Source organism: Vicugna pacos, chromosome 8 (genome assembly GCF_048564905.1).
Source record: "Vicugna pacos chromosome 8, VicPac4, whole genome shotgun sequence".
In the NCBI taxonomy this organism is placed as follows: domain Eukaryota; kingdom Metazoa; phylum Chordata; class Mammalia; order Artiodactyla; family Camelidae; genus Vicugna; species Vicugna pacos.
Window position 1 is genome coordinate 28,763,221 of NC_132994.1, and position 20,583 is coordinate 28,783,803.

The 20,583-nt window shown below is 33.7% G+C and overlaps 1 protein-coding gene across 4 annotated transcripts in view; it reads left to right on the forward strand.

The window, feature by feature from the left end:
• The window catches only part of GRIK2 (glutamate ionotropic receptor kainate type subunit 2), a 933,693-nt gene that overhangs the window by 641,021 nt on the left and 272,089 nt on the right, over nt 1-20,583 (forward strand). The gene's annotated exons all lie outside the window — the stretch shown is intronic.

Below are 20,583 nucleotides of genomic sequence, written 5' to 3' on the forward strand. Positions count from 1 at the left end.
TGATATATCTGTCCTCAAGTTCAATTTTTATCATATGCAGTGTTTAATTTCACTTTTAACACTTCTTAATTCCTTTCACTTTTTCACAAGTCCTATGTTTTGTGGCCATTTTGTTTCTTTTTATCTTCAGTGTGGTTCACTCCTCCACTTAAAATTCTTAAAAATGATTATTGTCATTTTTGAATTCCAAATCAGATGAATTGATTTTGTCATAACCTATAATATAAATAAACAAAATATTATGATATCAGAGTAAACTAATTTGAAGTGTTTTCCAAGTTTAACAATTATATTGGAAGAAGATACATAAAATAAACATGTATAAACCATGTGACTCAAAATTAATATCAAGAGCACACTTTGAATGGCTTCAATATTGACTCTAATATTATTGTATTAAAATGTTTATGTTCACTTACAGGGTCAGAAAATGAATAATATAAAGGAAATTCGGACAAAAATACCACAAATATGGGCTTTGCTTGAAATGTTATAGGTGAAATTTAGGGATTTTCATAAAGATTATATTTCCTTTTCATTTTTTGTCCAACTTTAGAAACATCATTGAAAATCTGACATTTGCTAGACCTTTTGGTAGGCACAGACCAAATGAAGGTGAAATAAGGTAGCATATATCCAGCTGCCATGGACTAGTGAGTAAACAGTCCTGTAAGCAAGTAACTGTCATTCAGGGTACTAAGTGCGTGTGGGAACAGAGCACATGGTAAGGCAGGACAGTCTAGAGAGTGTGATCTGGTCTGAAGGAAGCCCTCACAGAGCACTTGAGGCTGAGCTAAGACTTGGAGGATGGACTCACTGGCAGACAAGGGGAAAAGCAAGACTTATGGGGAGTCTTTTAGTCAGAGAAAGTGGCTTGTCCAATGTCATGGAGATACATAACAGTATCGAATATTTAGAAAACTTCCAGGAGTTAATCAACATCTTTAATTATACCAAGAATAAAATATAATCCAAAAACTGCCCATAAATGTTTAAGATATACGGGGTTTTTTGTTTTGTTTTGTTTTGTTTTGTTTTGTTTTGTTTTGTTTTGTTTTTAGTGAAGTTTATTAATCCCGTTTGAAAAAGAATTATTTCTAATGGAGCTGCCAAACCAGCATACTTGCAAATGGACAGGAGGGAAATGGAAAAAGACTGAAAAGAAACTGCTGAGATTCACTAGCGTTTGTGGAAGAACCATGATAAGGGAATGCAGATTTTGGCTCTAATTCCAGTTCAGTTCATAAACCTGTTTTGTGTTCTTGAATAGGTCATGCTTGTCCCCATATTTCTTAAGTATAGAATAATATTTGGCCAAAAGAAGTAAAGTTGTAGTTTTTGTGTATGCGTGTTTTAACAAAATTGTGCTATTCAAGATGAAAATTGATTGTCTTTGTTGGATATCCTGAAAGAACATTTTGAAATCCAGTTCTTCCAACTCACAGTCCCCTGACTCCAGCCCCTCCACCTGGTCCTCTTCCCTATCCCCATATTTCTGTCTTTCTACTTCTTCTTTCCTGTGTCAACTCCTGAGCATCTATGGATGGACCTAAGGCTTCATGAATACAGTTTGAAAATAATTTGCCCAGATCATTTCTAATGTTTTTTAGAAAGCATTTTTTTTCATACTTCAGTGGTGTCTAAATAACAACTAATTTATGCTAACAGGAAAGAAAAGGAGACACAGTAAAGAGATAACTTGAGGACAGTGGTAAAAAACACGTTTGGGTTCAATTAGATATTTCCCTTCAGAAGAATAATGATGACTAAAGGGCAACAGCCTGGAAAGGTTCTAGATGTTCTGATGTCCTGACTGATCAGAAAAGTCATTAAAATACAGTGAAATATGCAACTAAAATAGTAGCCTTAGTACCCATTTATTGATTTCTCTTATATTCCAGGTATTTTAAATTTTTTTATCTTGTTTAAATATCCAGCCTCTCTAGAGTCATACACTAATTTCTATTTGCAGAGAAAGTAGTGTGAGTAAAAGGGGCTGAAAGAATTGTTTCATATTGACTCCACTAACAACTGTTGGAGAGACAATGCTTTTGTCCTGGGCCCTTGTACATATTAAACCTAATCCTCACAGCCTATGAAACATTTAAAGTAGGCTCAGTTATTCCCATTTTATAGCTAAAAAATTGAGATTCCAAAAGGTTAAATTAATTGCTCAAGATGAGGACATCTGGCAGCTTCTCTGGTGCCCTTTCCTCTCTGTACTTTACTGCCTTCTTAATCTCCGCAGGAATCATTTTCCCCTTTCTATCAGCCTTCAAAAGCTTGTTGATTGCTCTCTAATTATAAATACTTGGAGAAAAGTGTGTAAATTGATATGCAAATGATCTTTTCCCCTTAGCAAATTAGCACTTTACTTCCATCTAATTAAGTAGCTTTGTGGAGGAAATGGATTTTTGAAAGAAGAATGAAAAGTGTTTGGATTTGTTCTAGGGGTGTTTCTTTCTGGTTTAGCAAGCCTTGTGAATGAGGTATAGAAAAAGGAGTTGTGAGTGGGAGCAAACAATGAAAGCAGAGAAAAAAAAGACAAAGGGGTTGGATGAGATGAGAAAATTTAAGCGTAACAGCTGACAGACATTCATAGGGAAGTAAACTGCCTTTTCATCTTTCATCCTTTCTCTAATGGAAACATTTTTTTAAAGTACATCAAAACTTTAATAATAGGAAGTTCTGTTTCCTCTCATACTTCTGAGTGTTAGCACTGACCTATCATTCATTGGAAATTGATACGTTCAAGCTCAAATTACAAATTGTGTTAAGGGTTCAGAACTTACAGGATGTGCTTTTAATTAAGAAAGAAATGATTCCTTAAATGTATTACAATGACTTTCCATAGAAGAAAGTCATTTGTTGCAATGAGAATCGTTACAGGTAAATTGAGGCATGTTAAATTTTTCAGTAGTTTATTTGAACAAAAATTGATTCGAATTGGTCAACATCTAGTTTAGCAGGTAGAATGGAACTCTGAGGAGCTGTACAAAATAAAAGACTTTTATAGGCAGAGGGAATGGGAACAAGAAAGTTATATTAGGCAAAAAGGCAGGTTGGTTATTGCAAGGTTACTTTCCTTTAGGGGATGGCAGGAAATCTATCAAGCAGATTACCTAACTAGTGCAGATCGGGCGATTCCTGATTCACTGGTATAAGATTCCATTTCTGCAAGAGCGGAAACTGTAATTAAGCCTCAGTTTGGTGAGGTGGAGCTTAGCATCAGTGACTCCATTTGGGGTCTTTTCTTTTTTTTAACAGAATTAATGGGATAAAACTCTGTTCTTACATACGCTTAGTGGGATTAGGAGCACTGTGTGTGTGTATGTCCACTTCCTTCCATGGTGGTAGTGACGCAGTTGCCTAATGTTATCTTCAATATTTGATAGTAAAGAAGAATTTAGTACATATGTATTGGATGTGTAAATACATGAATAAATAGTACCAATTTAAATTTATCATTGAAGCTAACTGATATTCACAATAATATATTAAATCCATAAAAATCCTCAAAAGTTGATTTATGGGTTTAGCAAAATGCTTTATGTGTTTGGGGAAAGCCTTTAGTCTTTATTGAACTATGCTACACAGGCTCAGAAATAACTAGTTCCTATAAATCATATAATATACTAAATTGTATTAGCCATTCTTTTTAATAATGGCTTATTTACTCTCCTGCCCATATTGCTTCACCAGGTGCTGCTGTCTGTATCCCTAAATTATTTTTGGATTTACAATGTTTGTTTTTATATTTCATTGATTAAGATAAAATAAAAATAACTACAACCTGATACTGAGTTCCCCAGCAAGGCTCAACTCTGCTATTGGCAAATTCACTTATCTTATTCTAGGTGCTCTTTAAGACAAATAAAGAGAAATCTTGTTTGCAATGTTCTTTAATGATTATAATATATTTGAGGAGGGAGAATATTTACACTATAAAACAACTGGAACACAACTGAGTGTCAAATGCATGGTTATCATAGACATTAGAAGATCTATTTTATTGTAAGCATTTCTCTGGATAATAGTGACAAATGCCATACATCAGAGAAAAGGTCAGGCATATAAGTCTTAATTTAGATATAAAATAGTCTTTTTTACTATTAATGAATACTGATATTCTGAGAACAACTGAAAATATAGACATATTGTAAATTGTCTTCACACTCTAAGATTTTGATGAAGAAGGAGAAAAAATTATGAATTTCATGTCCCAATCACAACCACCCTTCCCTTATCTGGGCTGTGCCTCTCCAGTGTATTCTGAAAAATTCCTCGGAGATCATGCTGCCTATATGTAGAGGATTCTGCTGTTGTGTAACAGAAAGGGGCCTTTGAGATTATCCAATTCACAATGTTTTTTTTTAGACGAAGATACTGAGGCCCAGAGAGGTCATTTGAGTTTGTCCTCTCGTAGTACTTCTTAGAAGCCAAGATTTGATACCAATTCTGATACATGGTCCTCAGGACAGGAATTTCAATGTCATGCTCTGAATAAAGTCATCACTTTATTATATAATTTGCCCAGTAAGACAATTCTCTTTCTAAAGAAAATACAAATTGATGAAAATGTCTGCATTAATTAAGCATGCAAAATATAAACCTAATAATCTGTAAAGTATATATTTCCCTCAATATTTCCATCTCCTCTCCCTCAGCTTCATGATTTTCTCACTGTATTGCCCATGAACAATATTTATAAAACATTTTCATTTGAATATATTCCAAAGAAGCCATGTAAATGCATGTTCTGAAATGTGCTACCTACTGCAAGGGCTTCTTTTCATGCCTGCATAATTGACCAAAGCGTTTTTAATTTGTTGCATGGCAGATTTCCTGAATCACAGAGCAGCTATTTGGGTTTAGTATTAAACACATTCTCTCCAGGCCCACTGGTTGTTGTTTTGCTCTCATATCCTCTCACCATTAACTCTGCAGCGACTAGAGCAGAGGAGTTGTTAGCAAAATCTACTTTCACTGCTGGCCAAACATGTCCATGACCTGGTGGTAATACCTGATTCTGTATCATTTACTTATGTCTGTGTATGTCGTACACCAAGGGATTAACACCCAATAGGAGGGAAAAATGGAGAGAAATTAACTAAGTAACTGTGAACCATCAAATAGATCCAGATTAAATAATGAGCCTTCAGTAGACTGGAATAGAATGGCATTAAGTCTTTGGAGTTCAGTGGGCAGTTAGATGCACTAATGGCAGTGCTGTGCTGGGAAAGCATATATTTTAGTTGGAATTTTTGCGAGGAGGTGATTGCACATTACGATGTGAATAGCTGTACTAAATGCATGGAGGTTTTCTGCCAGCATAGGAGGTGATTAAGGCCCCCTTTACCAGATAAGAGCTCACTGGAGGAATGTAATGGTGGTAAAGTGAAATCTGAAAAACAGATGATTTCCCATTTAATAGTCCATTGACTCTCCTTCTAGAGCCACTATAGTTATGGTGTTGCTCTTTATTTTCATTTCACAAAGAAGCACAAGTTGTTATGATATTTTTGAGCTCATATATAGGAAGAAAGAAAAAAGAAAGAATAAAAGAAAGAAAGGAAGAACACTGTCCTGCATTAAAGATAAATGAAATTAATGCAATGATTTGTTTTAAGAAAGATATTTTTGTTTGGTTTTATTGAATACTTATTGTAGCTCAGGATGATTTTCTCTTTTCTCCCTCACCCTTCCTCACCACCACGTAGATCATTCATCTCTATGGAGCTCTAGTAGAAAAGGACCCTGTATATTGAATGTGTTCCCAATGTCATTATGAGGCAGCCTCAGCCTGACACCCTCAGAGAGTTTGTGTTTTGTCAGCTCAAACTGCCATTTGTATTTGAAATAGCTAATGCATTTTCCCTATTGAAAACACTTTCCCATTAATTATTTTTCTCTTTCTTATCGTATATATGTTCTGTGTTTTCATAATATGTAGGTTGAATATACCTGAGAAGTATTGTATTTCATCATTTGTTTAAGTATAGCAGCTAATTTGTCTCTTCTTAAACAAATATTCTATTCAGCTAACAAAATTTTGCTTAAGTTAGAGTTAGATTCAAATTAAAATGTACGTAGTGTTGTCTATTAGCAATTCCTAGTGTTTCTGCCCTAGATCTTAAAAGTACCTTGGGCCATTGTATTGGTATTTCTCCTGCCAAAACATTCTAGAATCTTTGTCTTTATTTACTGATATCATTTCCCTCATAGCGCATCTATTTTTCTGTATTTCTGAAAATGATAAGTAATAATTCAGTCATCTAAGATTTGCTTAGGTATGGAAAAATCAATCTTCAAATGGCCTTATAGTGAAACAAATTGAAACGAGAGAGAAGAAAAATTTGAGTTGAACTGTATTTGCACACTAGTAAAAAAAAATAAAATAAAATGCAAGAATATACTTCTATCCTTGCTTTGCTGTTGGATAAAATAGCTTCATATTAAGAATTAATTTCAGATTACTCTACAAAACCTTTAAGGCCTGAACCTTAGCATTTGTATTTCTTATGTCAGAGATGAATTATTTTCACATCTAGTTTCCTTTGCCTTAAAAATACTACTCATGCTAGGATTGAGGAGGTTCATCAGTAAGAAATCTTGTAATTTTCCAATTTACCAGCGAAATTGAATGGTTGGATTTAACCATTTGGGTGAGGCAATTGTATCTAATATGCCCATTTATTTTTCAGAATGAGAAATTTTTAATAATGTTGCCATTTCTTAAACCAGGAAGTTTCCTCCAACCTGTAAGTACTCAGGACAGTTCAGTTCATTGGCTGTTGCTTCACTTTTTGTTTTCTGAACGTGTGAATCTTTTTTTCTTTCTCTTTTTTTAAATTGAAATATAGTTGATTTCCAATGCCATGTTAGTTTCTGGTAAACAGCATATTGACGTAGTTATACATATATATTCTTTTCCATTATGGTTATTCCAAGATACTGAATGTAGTTTGCTGCGCTATACAATAGGACTTTGTTGTTTATCTATTTTAAATAGAGTAGCTTGTATCTGCTAATCCCAAACTCCTAATTTTTCCCTCTCCCCCTTCCCTTTTGGTAACCATAAATTTGTTTTCTATGTCTATGAGTCTCTTTCTGCTTTGAAACTAAGTTTTAATAGGCAGGTTTTATAGGAACAACTTGCACAGAAATGAACTATTAATATTTGTTCATTTTTGTTGCATATGCTCTTCCTTACCCAGTAACTTATTCTACATTTCATTTTTCCTTGTCCCCTCTTTTTAAATTATACCTTTTGCACTGGTCTTTCCATTATTTGCATGTCATGCCTTTAACTTGCCATAACCTGCTATGGAATGCTGACATTTTTATAGGCAACACATACATTGTCTAACACAACATTTTCATCTATTTTACATCCTGAAAAGAAATTACTACCCAGATTCCAATATTATGTTGTATGCTTTTCAAGGAACTCAATATTTTCACTCATCTCTTTTCTTCAGATTTATTTTTTCCCAAAACTTAAATTTATGTAATCTCTAAAAATATTATTTTAATCAATCTCTGCCTCACTATATTCATTAACAAGGAGGGTCAGTGATATTTTTACTTAATTAAAAGCACTAGTAGTGAGGAATAAATGTGTTGTAGTTGTTGGTGTTATTATTTACACCTACATCTTGGATATATCCTAAAAATATATAGCGATTTGTAGTCATCCTCTTTTAAATAGAAAACATTTATGGTACAGGGAGACTGCTAACTATCTCAAGATTTACTGTTTATCTACGGCAGAACTAGACTATAACTTATATCTGGTAGATCTTTCTCTTAGCTCGTCCACTTTAAGAGTAACTTTTATTTTGACTTTATAGTGCTACATTTGAACTGTAGTAATTCTGCCCTTTTTTTCATCTACTTTTTACTTTCAAATCCAAGTACGAGTGATGCAGTTGACTCTACATCATCTGTTTGTATTTACATTTATTTGTATGTCTTTTACGAGTTTTATTACGGATGAAGTTGCTTTGTATGAATAGTGAGTAGATGTGATAATAACTCACACCTGTGGGATTTACATGTGGCGCTAATGAGTAAAAAGCCAATGTCATAGTTTGTTTTTAGTTCCATTTTATAGGACTTCACTGCCTCCTCAGCCAGATAGCTCACCTGGACCATATGCATGCTAGAATGGATGCCAACTATAAAAGCCACTTTTAGAATTGGTTATTGTTAGACAAACTGAGGACCAAAGGAATGAAATAGTGTGGAGGGTATAGCTCAAGTGGTAGAGTGCATACTCAGCACACAGGAGGTCCTGGGTTCAATCCCCAGTACCTCCTCAGAAAAAAAAAACAAAAAAACAAAAATAACCCAAAAACCAAAGGAATAAAATGCTTTGAGATAGTGGGGAGGAGGGAAGCTCCTAATTCCTAGTCCAAGGAAATAAATAGGACAGCGGCTGGTCAGATACCGAGAAAGTGTAGGGTCGAAGCTCCCAGGAGAGAACTGACAAGATGTAGAAGCTAGCGATTTAAGATGTGATTCAGGGAGACAGTCATTTTTACTGCCAGTTGTTCTTTCAACGGGCCAGGCCTTCTTACTCAGGGGTACATACACCTTGCCTGTTTTAAAAGCATCACATCTAGAAACTGTATCCTGATACCAATTGCCTTACAGAAAGATGCACTAGGTCATCCCTGGGTATAGGAAAGACAGAAAGAGTGGGTAAGTAATTTAAATCCATGGTCACTTTTTGAGAAAAGAACTCAAACAAGTGCACTGCTTTGAGTGGGTTCACTGCTGTATCTTCAAATATGAAAGATAATAAGACAGCCAAGATTGATAAAGAAGTGAAGCACATTCAACATTTATCTTTTTCTTTACAAGTCTGTCGTTTCACAGAAACTAAATCTACGTAAACTGCAGAAGTAAAATTTTCATATACACACAAATAAGAGACAGTATTTATCATTCTGTTCCAGACATAATAGAACTCAGCTATGAGTCATATCAGCAAAATGACAAAATTTTCCACTGCATCTGAGATAGAATACTTTTTTAGAAATCTCAAAAATAAGAATACATTGCAAAATGCCTAGCAACATTTTTTTGAGTAAGAAAGTTACCAGAAACTTGAAAATGTATTAATCTCAGGAATATCTGGCAATTGCCAGCCTCCATGAATGTAGATATAGCTTATATTGCCTGTAATACCTATAATTACAGGATCACAATCCTAGAGTTAACAAAATCTTAGTGATGAATTGGTGTGACTCCTTTTTGCAGCTGAGGAAGCTAAACACTAAGCTAATTAAATGAATAATTAGTAAAATCTAATGAAATGTGAGAAACTCAATAGTACTTATATAATAACAAATAGATATAAATTCAAAATATGATGTCACTGTTGGGCAACATAAGAGAGCTAAATGGAGAAGTTAGATTTCTTCTTTCCCAACTGAATTTAATATCTCATGATGAAAATCTCCACAGATAATTTTAATGTATGTTGTTATAAAGCCTCTCTCCTCTCACTAGCCTTACTGTCTTTTTCTTATTTCACATTGTATAACGTTACTAAGTGTGTCTATACAACCACTGATATGTTTAAAATACTTTCTGATGGCACTGATAGTAAAATCTCCTTTCTCCACGTCATTCCTTTTTTTTTAAAATACTTTGCTGAATTGGGTGTGTATGTGTGGAACTTGAGTTAACGTGACATATTTAAGGAAATCTTTGACTTAAAGCACTAAGGGCAAAACTCTGAATATTAGAAAATTGGTTTGAGAAGGGATCGTAATGGTAATATTAAAAACAGATAGCCAAATTGGTTAAAACAAACAAACAAAAACGAAAAATCAATGAATGTTCACTTTAAAATTAATACTATAAATTATCTTCCAAAAGACTTTCTCAGTTATATTTTAAATACCTGTGTCATTTATTTGTAATTTTCCAAGGACATGGTGATTATGAATTAAAACAATTCACAATTTAGTCCTTGCTTTTTTAAAAATAGAAATGAGTATAACATTATTTTCTGTTTAATTAGCATTTTAATTCCACTAATTGTTTCAGGCTTAAATACTTGGAAGGAATTTATAGCAATCATAAAGATCATTACCATGTCTATTGCAAAAACTCATTTACAATATTTTGATCCTCTTGAGAAATACCAGTCTGAGCCAATGTCAACTTGGAGAAAACTGGAACAGCTCAAAGGCAATTCTAGAATCATGTACTCCTTAATATGTTCTAGGGGTGGAAGAATCAATGTGTGTTTAATAAGTTTAAAGATGGTGTTCGGTAGAGAAAAACACCCTACCACTGGGAGTTCACATTTCAACTTAAAGTTGAGGATGATGGGGTCCCTTTTAAAGAAAAAAAAAAATTGAGAGCAAATATACCCATCAGATAGGTTAGTAGCTATTGTCCCATTTACATCATCTTTATATTAACCCTCAGTGACATTATAGAGTAGCCACATTTATCTTAGGTTGAGTTGTCATACATTCTGTTGTGTCCTGGACATTCCTGGTTGTTATAGTATGATAGTTAATAATGTTCCCTCCCGTTTTCAAAGGTGCCTCAGTTTGGATAATAAATTATATGGTCACCTTTGTCATAGATATAATCTTTATTTGCCAGGCAAAATAGATGCATAAAATGCATGGGTACATTTGGCTAGGTGAGAAGGCATTAATGACAGATGATCAAGATATAATTCCTGTATTTGGAAATTGGCACCTAGTTGGGGAGAGAAGAAATACTTCAGATAGTTCAGATGATACTGAATGAAGCGACGGAATAAGTGATGTAAGAGCAGAGGGAGATCTGTGGGCTGAAATGATAAGCAATCACCCCCTTCTCTCCACTCTGACATTTTCTTATCCTCTAGGTATCTGAGGAACTCCTGAGATCAGGGCATGCCTTTTCTGTCTTATCTTCATTTTGTTATTCTCCTATATATTAGTGTATTGGCTATGCTCCCATTCTCTTCCAGCATTAAACTCCATAGAAGTTATTTTCACCTTTACTTTGTAAATTCAATGTATCTAATGGCTACTTTAAGAGAGTGACCCAGGCTTTTGGCTTTTCACAGATAATATCATTCATATATTAAATGGCTGCTCTTATGCCCAAAATATGTAGTCCTTCGAAGTGAACTTGAGCAGTTATTGTTTTCTTTCCTTTTGTCTGACCTTTTTCCAGAGCAGATTTCCCAGAAGAAACACCATTAGGAAGAACATTTGAGTCGTTGATTGCCCCACATTTTGAAGGTTGTCTGCTTTTAGTTCTGTGAGATTCCATAAATGTTAAATCCAGAGTCGTCTTTCTAAAATATTTTATTCAAACCACCTCCGCTGAATCTGAACTGACAGGGATTTATAATAGAAGAAGATATTTCTCAAGAAATTGAACCAGGAAGTGATCATTTATCTGTATTTGGCTTGTGCATCTACAGGACAATAGACACATCGATTATTTTTTACTTATTTCTGTTCAGAAGATATTTTGATTTGATGTTCATAAGTAAATCATCTGAGAAAAGATGTAATCCTTATTGCTCCACAGGTAGTATAATCATAAGAATGACTCAGTGGTTAATTTTGGCTTTAATGCATGTTTACCTTAGCTGTACCATTATTTCTGAAATGTACAATTTTCATCTTCAATATTTATAAGGCTCCCAAGTCTCTGATCATAATTCAAGAGTGTCATTTTGCCCTGGTCACTGATAGTCCAAAGACTGTTTTGATTTTTATATTTTTAACATGATATATGTGCTCACCTGATTGTTCAACCCAACAATGAAAATGAGTATTTATTCCATACATTCTTTTTTTTTTAAATTCATTACATTCCTAAAGTAAATGGCACTTGCTTTTGGTTTTCATTATGTTAATTACATGATGATTACATAACCAGTTCTCAGTGAGGTTTATTTGTAGCAATGCTTTTGTGTGATTTTGATTAGTAAAACTAACTAAATCTAAGTCAACTCGGAAATTTTGAATACAGCTTTTAGTTTTTCAGCATTGTTAAAACCTCATAAAGATTGAAAAATACACTTATGTACATAACAACACTAGGATATGCCTTAGATAATTATTGTAATTTTCTCTTCATAGGAGGATTTGAAGAGTAATCCTTGTATGTTGGATAACCCCTTATGCAAACAGTGTCCAGAGAAAAGATCTAATCCTCATTAAAAGTGGTTATGCTTGGTTAGCTCTACATTTAATAGAAAATCAAGACTTGCTAGTGCAAAGATAGTGTCTGTTGATTCAGAAGATTATAGCAGTGATTTTCTGGAAGCCAATGAAAGGTACTAAAATGAATCAATAATCTAACTGCTACATTTTTTAAATGCTTAAAGAAAATTTGAATGCATAATATCCTCATGAATTGGTTATAGCTCTGTTTCAATAATAAACTCTGACTCAGATAGGCATACAACAGGAATCAAGTGTGACAGCAAGAAGCATCAACATGTATAATCACTTGCTTTGATAGGAACCAAACCCATGACAGTTATGCTGGTGACTGGAATACCTACAAATGTAGATAAGAGTTTATATTGGTGGAAATTAGAACATATATCCAAAGTAACATATACTCAAAAATTGCAAGTAATACTGCATGTTTGACTTTAAAATGATTTTAGTGCTATGTGTTTTTAGCATTTTATGTGCACAACTGTCTTCTCTTTGGTCAAATTGTATGTCTATCTTATATTTTAAAAACCAAAAATTATAGATACTAAGCAATGAGCTTATTTTCTGAAATGAAAACCTGTACTTGTTAATTTTATTTTTCTAACATTTCTACAATATAAGAACCAAGTCAAAAAAGGACACAAAGTAATTTTATATTTTGAATTTGTTATGTTGATTGGTCTGCCTGCCAACTTGCCCAGACAGAAACTTACTGCCTGCCTGGGAGAATCACAGATATTAATTTTTAACAATATTTGCCTTAAACGGTGTTTTTCCTCTTTGTTTTTAGTATCTCACATTTTCTTCTTCTCAGATTAAATATTATCTTGTATATGGTATAATGTAAACCTTATTTTTATGAATCCGTTCAGATATATATAATTACTGAAATGTTATTGAACAGCAGGCACTCAGCTAGATGACAAGTGAATACATGAATCCTCTCAAATATGCCTTATTTAACACTACAAAACAACTACTTCTGATTCACATGCTCTTTAAATTGATACAGAGAAACAGGCAACCCTTTAGGGGAAAAAACTCAGAGAAAAATGGATATAATTTTGTATTTCAAGTAACCCTATCCAGAATCATGCAGAGCTAGCAGAAAATAGTGCAGACTATTTGATTTGGGGATGTGCTTTAAAGAATAAAGCCCCAGAGTGATGTCTGATATTCTTGGAGTGTAGAAACTCCTTATCAAGAAAGTGAGTCTTGTGAAGATTCCAAGTGAGCGGCCTGGCCCGGCTCTCCGTTGCTGCTGCCCAGCTTCCCACAGCTCGGCTGGCGCTGCTCACCAGGCAGTTCACAACACGCACGTCACTTGTTGTACGCTCTCTTTCAGCTTCCTTCACCTCTTAATGATTGTCAGGCTGATTTCTACTTTTCCTGGGAGGAAAGTAAGGCTAGTTGAAGTCTTGGTTTCAGAGCTATTCCCTGTGACTGCACTAAAATGAGGGCCTAGTCCATTTCCTATTGCAGAGAGTACAACATACACACCACTAAAGAGGAGGTAAGAGTGTGAAATGAGATGTAATAGAAAAAAAGGCCCTGTGGCCCCACCCCTAGAATTGAGGGCTTAGAAATAAAAAGCAAAGCTATGGCTTATAAATAATTGAGATTATATGTGCAGGTAAAGCGTGTGTGTGTGTGTGTGTGTGTGTGTGTGTGTGTGTTTTAGAGGTGAGAACTGTGCATGAACTATGCACACACTAATGTCTAAAGCAAAAATGATATAACAACCCTGTGTAAGACGGTTGTGAATAAATTGCCAAATGGTACTTGCCAAAATGCATTCAAATTAGGTTTAAAAGTAATTTCAATAAATTATTTCATTGAGGTCATAAAAAAATACCTAATCTGAGAGCCAAACAAAAGTATTTAAAATTATTTTGATTAATTTACCACAGGCGTGGTAGTTATAAGAATTAAATGAGTCAGATAACTGTTGTCGATGAAGTAGTAATTACAGATCAGATCACTGAGTACATACTATGTGCTCGACACAATATCAACCTAATTTCATTGTATTATGTAAATAACTCAACATTGTAAATATTTGTATTTCCATTTGATTCACAAAGAAACTCATACTTAGATAGGGAAACAAGTTACCCAAATCATATCATGAAGTGACACAGCAAAGATCTGCATCCACATCTCTGACAGCAGGCATTGTTTAAAAAGAAATGAAATTAGGTTAAATAAGTTAATAGAGTGGATAAGAGCATGGGTTTTAAAGAAAGTCAGACTTGCATTTAAATTCTGACTACCACTAATGTGTAGAGGCGGGTGGACTTGGGTAAATTATTTAATCCATTTGTGCCTAAGTTCCCTCATTTATAACATGGGAATAACAGTACGACCAGTAAGAACTCAGTATTGTTAACACTATTAAGATGGATATGTTGCCTTAACTGACTCAGTTATCTGTGACAAATATAACTCTGTTGATATCCATCCTAATATTTTAAGGAATGTTTTCTTTGTCTTCAATCAGGAACATCATAACCTACCTGATCCTTCACTTGTAATCCAGACAAATAACTGAGGCTTATAAAATGTAAGAGTCCATTATCATTTCTTTCCAGGCAGGTTCCTGGGGTGAAATAGGTGCTTTGTGATTCTTGGGTAGTGTTACTGCTAATGGAATATGGATACATTAAAAGCAACTCTTTTTGACAACCATTTATTAACAGTTAGCAATTAAATATATTAAGGAGCCTTGTTTTGCACACTCTTTTAACCATAGAACACTAAAGATGTATATGTTATAATTACAATTATTCTTTCTCTTCATTGTCCTGTGGAGGAATGCACTGTAATTCTGGCAGGCAGACTACAGAGTTGGCTTGCTTTCCTTGGACTGCAGATGTCTAATTGCAGGCAACCATTTCATTTAAAATGGCTCATTAAAGTGGAAACCATTTAGCATCAGTAACATGGATCAGCATCCATGATTATGCATTTAATTAAAGAAGTATGTTTTCCCCCATTTTTCTAATTTTTCTATCGATCAATCTATTTATGCATCTTTCTATCTACACATACATACACGTACACACACATCCACACACACTGCCATGGAATTATACAAAGCCTTTCTTAGACATTAACTTTATTGTTTTGAAAGAGTTAAAATTCCTTAGCTAATTGTTCTATGGAGTGTATATAGAAAGTACTAATTATAAAATTATAATTATAAAATATACAAAGTATGGAATTTATGTTGTTATTTAATCTAAGTAGATTAAAGAGTACACATATAGGAATCAGTTTCCTGTTTTATAGGCTTTTCTAGATATTTTATATTTCACCTTAGTAAATGTCTTCATTTACTAACTAAAATATCAATTGTTTCATTCCAAAGAATTGAAAAATGGAAATATACCATTTGTCAGATCATGAACAACTGAGTTTACCAATCACTTAAATAGGGTTGTGAAAAGAGAAAAAGGAGAGCAATTCTGATCTTTCTCATGTATTAAAGATCAATCATGGAAACATTGTTTTGATGTGATGGTACGTTCTGTTTTTTGTATTGTAAAAAATAGTTTTATCTAACAACATTTGTTCAAAAATAGAATTTTGAAATGTATAGTCATTTTACTTCTAATATAATAATAATAGTACTTTAAAATATTTGAAGAGGACAGGTATTATCTGTATTATAATTCTGTTATCAGCAGTGATGAACTATATGAATTGCAATTAGTTGACTATTGAATCAATATTTACAGAATTTTTACAAGTTATTTGTAAATAGCCTTCGGGTTTTTAGATTCATACATTTCAGTATGTGAAAAATGTCAGTTAGAGGCTCTCATAAGAATAGCTAAGGCTATATAATCAGCCGAAGTGACTGTTTTGTGAGTATTCAATTGGTCTAAGTGGTAAAGTTTTCACACCAAAGGGGCCAGAATCAGCAATCACTTCCATGCATTACGGTTTTCACCAGGACAAAAGGCCTGAAAAAAAAAGCAAAATCATCTTGCTTCAGTTTATGCCAGCAGTCTCTTTTTTAAAATAAACTGGGTAATGTTCTTCCTTAACGTAAAAACAAAACAAAAAAGCTAAGGATAACCTGGACAGTCTTTTATTAGTTTCATTTTCATTTCATTAGAAAAAACAACTTATTTTCTTCTGCAGAATCTAGATATGCCAATGCACTGTATCGTGTGTAAATCAGAGGCAGTGAAGAAGTCTCTGCTGGGGACTCCTAACCCCATAAAAAGCAGAAGAAATCAAGAGTCACATGGAAGAAAAACTCACGTGTTAAAGCATATTCAAAAAGTACGTAAAAATGAGATTGAGACTGGTATATAAAATAAGAATGCATAATATAAAACCTGCTCCAACCCTGTCTTGTGAGGCAGCCAGAAGTGACCTTATGAGTTCAAGGTCCAAGGTCCGTTGGTCTTGGTGGGAGTTTATTTACCTTCTCACCAGATGCTTACACTGCATTCACTCTCTTCCCACAGGGACTACTAGCATTCAAAAAAAAAAAAAAAAAAACTTGAAAGGTATACTATTTACTACCCAATTAAAAAAAAATTATTATAAAATAACTGTAATTAATGTCTAGATATATATAATTATAGTGTTCCAGTTGCCTTTTACCCCATTCTTTTTTACCCCCATTCTTTGTTTGTTTTGTTTTGATTTATTTTTTAATGTATTTTTTATTGGATGAAAGTTTCTCTAAATTCTGTAGTGCTTTACAATTTTCAGAAGTTTCATACACATTGAGGGGAGGGTATAGTTCAGTAGTAGCGTGCATGCTTAGCATGCCCGAGGTCCTGGGTCCAATCCTGAGTACCTCCATTAATAAAGAAATAAATGAATAAACCTAATTACCTCCCCCACCAAAAAAAAAAAAAATTTTTAAGTTTCACACACATGATTTTATATTGACCCTCCCTCCTTCCCTCTCTCCACTGGTGGACCACTAGTTTGTTCTCTGTATCTGTAATTCTGTTTCTTTTTTGTTTTATTTACTGGTTTGTTGTATTTTTTAGATTCCACATCTAAGTGATATCACACAGTATTTGTCTGTGTCTAAATTATTAATATGAGTCAAAAACAAGAGGAGAAATGAGTGAACATGAGAGTGTGAGAGGAGAAAAACAGGGAGAGGGGAAATGGAGAGGAACAGTGAGAAAAAGAGAGAGAGAAACAGGTACTCCACAGAGGGGAAGGAGTGACATAAAAAGAAGTAAAAATGAGAGACTCAACCAGGACCTGAGAGAATAAGAAGGGAAGTTAAGACTAAAAAGGGTGAAGGAAAGAGAGAAAATGGGCTGTCTGAGTGTGAAGTGTTAGTAAACGATGCTCCTCACATACTGCAATTTACTCCGATGTTCCTCTTCAAAGTGTTATCATATCTTGTCACTTCTTTGAAATGCAAAGCAGATGATTGATTACTATTCATAGTTCTTCAACTTTCTTTACAAGCCAAAACTTCAAGTACTTCTTGGCAGTCTCAGTCCCTGTAGCTAACAAGTCTTAGAAATTATCCCAGCAGTGAAGAGAGCCTGACACAGCTTAAGGAAGGAATGGATTTAAACTAAAGTGAATTGTGACTCTTTTATAAATAGGCAAGTCCTACCCTAACCTGGTTGCCAAAATAACTCTTTTGCTTCCTTTACTGCCCTCCGTCACTGTATAGCTTTTCCAGTGAGTGCTACAAAGGGGACTGCCAGGGAAATCTCTTAGTACTAAGGAAGGAGTGGGAATGAAATGCACACAGTGTCTCTGCCCAAGTTCACTATTCGTAGGAAACAAGGTAGACACAAGGATAAAACTCCTGAGCACTTTCAGACTATTATAAACATAGAATTTAAGCACAGTGTAAATTTTAGAATGAAAAGCTGGATAGACATAAGACAAAAACATTCCTACATAGGGTTTCTTTCGGGAAGTTTGACAGGAAAGAACCTAAACTCACCTTTTATGTAAGTCACAGAATAGATAATAGTGTTCAAATAAAAAAGTAAAAATTACAGTTCTCACACAAATAGAAAAATGAACACTTGTTAAATATTTTCTTAAACTCGCGAGGGAACCAGGAAGATATGAAAACTAGTTAAAAAGAGAATTCAGAGAACAAAGAACATGTATAGCTCAGGAATATGCAAACAGAGGCAAAACTGTTATTTCCACAAGGAAGGGGAGGGAAGTCAAATGAATCCTCTACTAGACAAGACAGAATATCTACAATTTGCAGAGTTTTAAACTATCTTCCACAGAATTACAATCTTGGCTTGCCAAGGTCAAGACTGCTATAAATAATACATCATTTTCCTTTGAATTACAAATGTTTTTCTCTCAAACAGTAACATCAAGAACCTAGAGAACCATAATACTCATGGTATCGTCTTCAGATGAGTCATGAGCAGCATATCATGAACATTACAAAAGATAGAAACTTTGACTATACAAATTATTATATGATGCATTTTTAAATTCTTGGTGTTCTTACATGTAAGATAGTTGCTTTATATTTTGGTTATTCCTTTTACATAGAATGTAACATTTTGCACAGTCTAATCAGTTGATCTAGTCCTGTGGGAGGATGTAGTTTCTTTTCCTCTATAGATGAAACAAATTAACTTCCTGTTTGGTTCTTAAAAAGAAATGTGTGAGGGCTTGATTAATGGTAGAGTTACAGGGTCTGTTTTGAGGTTGAGGAAATGGTATAATTATTTAATTAATTAGGCTCTATTTTTAGGAACTATTATTTTCTTGAGATTGCGTTAAATAATTATAATCTTATTTCCTCACTTTACAATAGAAAAGATACTTGACTATTTTTTCAGTAATATGTTAAAAGTACTATAAAGTATCTGGTTTTGTATCAGTACAGTATGACACATATATGTTTATTCTGTGGATCAGTTTCTTTTAACTTGCAATTCAAATAATGCTCTTTGGAATTTATTCTGAAGCAAGAAGTATCAAATATTATGGAGAACTGAGAATACTCAGACTCTAATTGCTTCTGTGTTTTCATTATCTTTATAATGGGATTCTGATTAGAATATAATATCCATTTATTTTTCTATTTTGAAAGAAGCATGTCTAAACGTAAGCATATCTCTTAAATTACTCTTTAAAAAAAAGTCAAGCAAGTCTGGACATTCACATCCCTGCTGGAAACTCTTCAGTTACGTCCCCTACTGAGGTCTTCTAGGCTTTGCTCCATCTGACCTTTGTAGACTCTCCTTCCCTTATTCTTCACCTCCATCTTTGCTTTTGTCTTATTAGTCTTCTGGCTGTTAAAAGTGTCCTCTCCCACCTATTCTTGGCTCACACTCTTTCCTTAGCCAACAATTCATCCTTTGTTTTAACTTCCAAAGATCATTTCCTGAGGTCACATCCCTGACATCCCAACCTAGAGTAACTTTCCCTATAGCAGAGTTGCCTTTTCCTTGAATTTTGACTTGAGTTTTGACTTGACTTTTCCTTCTAGGCTTTATTGCAGCACCTGATTGTATCTTCATATTAGATTACTTGGATAATTGTTTATTCTCTCCATTGGACTATAAGCTCCATGAACATGGACACCCTGTCTGTTTCTCTCATCCTTCTATCTTCAGTGCTTAACACAATGCATGTCACACAGTAGGTGCTCAATAAATATTTGGTTAATTAATGGATATAGAGTTCGTCATCAATTTCCTTTGTGAATGTGATTAGCAATTAAAATGGCTGTTAATAATTTTATGTCCAAAGTAATGACTGCTACTATTCCATGAAGGTAAATTGCTCAAAGAGCTGTTTTGTTACCTTTTCAGAATACATATTGATTAAAATAACTACTGATTACTAATTTTAAAACTTTTATTGACTTAGATAAAGACTTGTTTTTAACTGTGTTTCACCATGAAGCTGTATTTCTGTGGAAATAACTATTTTCCAAAGTGTTTTTTCCAGAAATCATTCTTTCTTTCATGCCCAATTAGTTATTTTATACCTAAATTCAAAAATATAGTTGCACATCAGCCATTTGGAATAAAACAATGCTAAAAGCTTTAGAAAATGAATAAGATGAGCTTTCAAAATTATCATTTTTATACAATGAATTAGTTATAGGCATGTTTAAACTGAACATTTAGAGATGAACAAATAAAAACTTCTCAGAGTGAAAAAAATGAAGGAAAATTTTGGAGAATTCCTTTCAGAAGCACTAATAGCACCTGTGCTATTATCCTTTTAACCTTTAAATTTGTCTAACTGCCTTTGAATAAGAAAGTATTTATATATTTATGATTATATATATAATTATAGATGTATAATTATATATCTATAATTTGTACAAATAATAATCTGCCTATGGCATGTTTGAGTTTATAGTTCTTCATATGAAATTCAGTACAAT